Here is a 5,431-nt window from a genome sequence, read left to right on the forward strand (position 1 = left end):
ATTCCATTGAAGGATGAGTTACATGTCTCGCATCATAAGGTGTATTCCTCAAGTGGCGAGCATTTATCATGTTATATAATATGTATCAGCCGAAGGTAGATTTCTCATAATGCGAATATTCCCTCTTGCGGTTGTGCTGCCTTTTAAATTTCCAACTCCTCTCATAAGAATATGCGGAAGAAAATTGTATAATTTGTGTGCATATTACATTTTACAAGATAACTATCTAAGGTTATAAAATATTACAATATCAATTATAATAATGGAGATCAATCAAGAATATGCACAATTAAGAGAGAGAAATATGTACAATATGGAGAATCAAATGAGACGTGGAGAATCTACTAATTATCTCTAACATTCCCTCAAGGTGTCATAAAATAAGTCAAATGGAGTTTGAAAAAAAGATCCAAAACAACGCTCAGTGGATGTGCCTTAGTGAATATTTTAAAAGTCTGATCAACTAGTTTGATAAGCTGAAGAGAGAACTGACTGATATGTGCAGGCTACACGACAATAGATTGACATGGTTATGACAGGGCTAATCCGTGTTTGAGTCTAACTTGTGCATGTTACACAACAATAAGCCGATGTCATTGCTGACGTGGCAAATATGCACTTGAGTCTAATGCGTGCAGGCTACGCGACAACAGGCTGGCATGACTGCTTGGTCCACGGAACATGACAAGATTCCAGGATTTGACTTGTCTGAGAGAGGCAAGTCCAATGGTTGTCTTGGTTTTTTTTTCTTTTCAAAAAGAGCAACGAAAAGTGCCATGACCACCATGGAGAAGGACTCAATGTGCACTTTCTCAAATAAGAATATGTGGAAGAGAATTATGTAATTCACGTATTATTTATGCGTAGAAATGACTAAGGTAACAAGATTAATATCAATTTCAATCAATTACGATCAATCAAGGATATGCACAATTAAGGGAGATATATGCACAATCTTGAAAAATAAAAAGATATAAGGGAGATCCAGAAAATTTTCTAATTTATCTTTAACACAGTCCAATACAAGGCTCACTCCTGCCAGAAAAATCGTGTTATTACACGTAAATAATGTCCTTGTAGACGTTTGCCCACTAGTTAAAGAAATATTTGGTTGACGTCCTCATCCACGTTGCATTGAACTTCATTCGCACAGCGAGTTATGGGATACATACTCATTAAAATGGAGAAAACACTAAAATATCAACATCGGACAACAACAAAGTGTCAATAGATCCTCAATGATTCCTAGTAAATACGAAATCATGTTGCTGAACTTATAGCTGAATAAAGAATTGCTGAAAAAAAAAAAGAAATAGATCGAAATCAAATAAAACTAGTAATTTGCTTTTTGGTATTATATGTCACATTCGAAGACATAACCCGATCAGAACCTGAAAAAGCAAAAATAAGAAGCGTGGATTCAGCCGAAGAACACGGCATTATCATTTTCAATATATAAGAAATTAGGGTTTCGTCAATACTTTTTGTTCGCTTTTTATATGTGTTTTGTTCTTGCCTAGCAGCGAAACCCAGGGGTCGCACAGCATCTGTGCGCGCCAAGGTTTCGTGTTTTGACTCGCGTAGTATGAAACCAAAGATCTCGGAGCCTCGTAAACTCGTAAATTAATCAGAAAGTACCGAAAGACACCCAGCTGACAAAGAGTTTCAAAAAGTGTACCTCTGCATGTGAAAAATTCCGAAGAACATGAGAACTACATAATGTCGGAATCCACAATTTCCTAAAGATAAAGCAATAAAATAAGAAGAATCCCATGAGTCGTGACAGTTTCAAAATCTTTGCAGGTCCTTGTTTCAATGAATTTAGGACTCTTTCGGAGCAAGACATCCTCGTCACCGCATAATAAGTGCTTATAACATATTCTTGTCCAATCAACTCAATCACCGCATAACAAGGGCTTATAACATTTTTTTTATAATTTAGAGAAACAGGGGAAGAGGCTCAACTAGTTTCAGACATTGTTTATTTTCTTCCGAGGAACGATAACGCTTCATAGACATGACTGATTCAGAGTGAATGAGAACAATTTAGTCCAGAAAAATTCTCTCTCTCTCCAAGGAATCTTTCTCATTAACATTCTTGCTATGCAAGTCACTGCATGTCTGGCTTTAATTTTCATGGTTTCCAAAGCATTAAAAGCTGCACTGGAATGCAAAATGACAAACAGTCTCGTTATTGTTCACACGCGAGACTTGGAATATGGGTTAAGCCTTAGAACAAAAGGAATATAATACGGAAAAGAAAAGGAACAATTATGAAGTTTGATTCATCCCAATGTCTATTATGATTCCATCAATTATTCCAAGTTCATGACCAGATACAGAGAAGGGAACAAAGGGCGTGAAGATGAATTTGTCCCTCCCTTGTAAACCCAATGTCTTCAATTATTTCATTGTACACCCTCTCTGTGTCTAATTCTGAGCCCGAGTATCTCTCTGACGTTAACTTCACACTTTTTACCGGCGATGACAAAAAATAGCCAGAGCCGGCCTAATTAATATGGGCATCACTAGAACTGAAAGCTATATGTTCAAATCTCATTACTTATGTCCGTTTGGGGACATAGGCACATACATAAGTCAGAGGCTTGAACTTAATCGATTCATTAAATTTACACGGTGCTTCGCAGCCACAGGTAATAGGACTCTGCGTTCCTGTTTTGTACCAAAATAACTTATGACAAAGGAAAACTGCTGATTCTGAGCACAAACATGCCAAGGGCTGTCTTGGACTGATTTCTCACCCCATCAAAACTCTTCTCGTAATGTGACATGCGCATCAAGCCCCCTGTACCGCGGGACAAGTGTAGAATTGGTCCCAGTGTAGAATATCTAGGTAAATTACACGTGTGAAAGTTCCAGAGTTTTGTACCCAGTTTAGCGGAAGGATGTTTCTTCAGACTGTGTAGTACTAGTTTTTTTTTTTTGGGTCGAACTGTATAGTACCAGTTTGGAGTCTTCAAAAGTTCTGGACGGACAAAGGGCTGCATGTGAAGGTGACTTGCTCGTCCACATAACACAATTGACTATGCATGAGCCCTAGCTAAATGGGCAAGATCGTTTTTCAGACTTATGTTCATCTCTCATTGGGTTGATATTTATAAAGATCATCCATCACACCATCCATAGAATGTAATTACAATCTTCGGCTCAAATTTGGGTAGGAGCTATCTCGCAGCTATTAACTTGTACTGGGCACTTATATTATATGTCTACATCACTTGCACGTTATCCTTATTTAATCACGCGTAGTGTTGATTTCATGTGGTGAATGATTTTCAATAGGCAGTATATGAACAACATCGTACAGTTAAATCCGATTCTCATCTTTCTTTCTGTAGTCACACATTGACGTAGTACCCCATGAACATCACTTCCATATTCTCATATATCTTTGTCCATTTGGTAGAATTTGAGCCATGAAAAAGGTCATAAATTCCGTGACTAGTTGTAATTGTTTACAACGACAATGATGGATATATGGCCATTGACAGTGGTGTGCTTAAGGCATATCAGAACTTAATCAAGGGAAATGCATAATGAATCAGGCGCAATAAGAGGGTGTTGATTATTAAAAATTTTAATGATGGTGAATTTAACTAACTAACAATAGGAAAGAGAAAAAAATCGCAGCTGGTTTTGTTTGTTATGTCCGGGTTAGGTTGGATTGCTGCTGTTTTCTTTGATGTTACGGGGGGCGTTTCTAAAGGCCTGTAAAATTAAGGGGACCATTTGCTATAAATAGGAACCTCAAGTTAGGTTTGGTGCTCAAAACCACTTGTGAAGGTGGGTTTCGGGTCCATAAATCCAGTTGACATCCATTTTGAGGGAAAGCAATCCCAAAACCTCTGGGTGTCCTCAGTTTTAGAAAAGTTCACAGTTTCCTCATCATTGGCTCTGCCTCTTCTATAACAAAGTCTCAAGGATTGTACTTTTTTATTCAATGGGTGAAGAAAATATGATAGTTGTTCATTTATATTGGGGACATTTTATACTTGAAGAATCTTGAAAAGATATTTATGGATTGAATTGTCCACAAGCACCACTTATTTTTTTATGTTTTTCTAGATTGAGGATCTTTCGTGTGCAGTTACCCTGGAAGAATTGTCGTATTGCTCCATGGGCATTTTAGATGGTCCAAATCTATTTCGCCCTCTCTTTTTCTTTTGAGAAATGAATAAGTGCGAGTCCTTAATCTACTATGAGATTAAAAGTATATTTTGGACCATAAAAATAAATAATAAATAATTATAAATTGTCATGGAGTTCATTCCTTCAGAATTTATAACTCACAACATGTCACTATTTTCACAGTTATCCAAAGACTATTATGCTAGCAAAGCCCATTTCATTTTCTTTTACCCCATGTTTTCCCTTCTACTTTTTTTATTGTCCTTTTCTGAGAAAGAAATCACTATAACTACTTTGTGGATGTTGTCTCGATATGCCACGGCATGTGCCATCCTGACCCCCTCCCTCCCTCATGACCCCCCTTCCACGGCACAACCTCAAACCTGAGATTGCTAGCCCATATCCGACATTGCCAACCTCAGGTGACCCCAAGATTTGAGATCGATTAACACCAGTTATCGATAGCAATAGCTGCAATCTCTATTATTAGGAGGTTGCAACTATTGCACACCACCTCATCTATCGAGATCGTGAGAGATCGAGAGAGAGAGTCTATATCCTTTTCGAAAATGTATGAGACAAGTGAGAGTTAGATCAACATAAAATGGACACGAGCAAAGGTGGTGGTAATAATGGTTACTGTGGTTAGGTGGTGACCGGTTCCGGCTGCAGTGGCTAGGGGTGGTAGTCTCTTAAGACCATGGCCACTTGTTGGTAATGTTGGCTGGTGAGTTGTGATAGGGTCAAAAATACTTGAAAATCCTAATATATAGTTTGTTACATGTGTAATCGTTGTGTTTGAAAGTCATTAGCATTTCATCATGGCAACTTTTGATGGGAAGTATCATCTTTTTGGGCTAACAAGAGGACACTTACGTTTATTTATAGCAATCAAAATAGTCATCATGAATGGTGGTGGTTCTAATCTTCAAGATATATTTAGATTAATACTTTGATTAAATTTGGACAAACATTTTGTGTCTTTACAAGGTTTTGAAGCCATGTATCTCAAAACATTCCAAATCTGGAGCCCAATCTCTCTGTCGGCAACCCTCTCTTTCTAAAAAAAACCCTCCCTCAAAGAAACTTCATCTGCACTGCTTTTTTTTTTCTAAGCCTTGATTTCATGTTTTCTCCCGATTTAATATGTGTCTTTTTATTAAGTCTTTTTTCTAAGCCTTTTTTCTAAGCCTTGATTTCATGCCTTGATAACTTTCTGGAGGGGAAGATATGAGCATTTGCCCATCATTGATGATTCCGGTGATTGGCCGCTGATTGTTTG

This window comes from Syzygium oleosum, unplaced genomic scaffold, assembly GCF_021117445.2.
Source record: "Syzygium oleosum isolate NSW1041296 unplaced genomic scaffold, Sole_v2.1 Sole_v2.57, whole genome shotgun sequence".
In the NCBI taxonomy this organism is placed as follows: Eukaryota; Viridiplantae; Streptophyta; class Magnoliopsida; order Myrtales; family Myrtaceae; genus Syzygium; species Syzygium oleosum.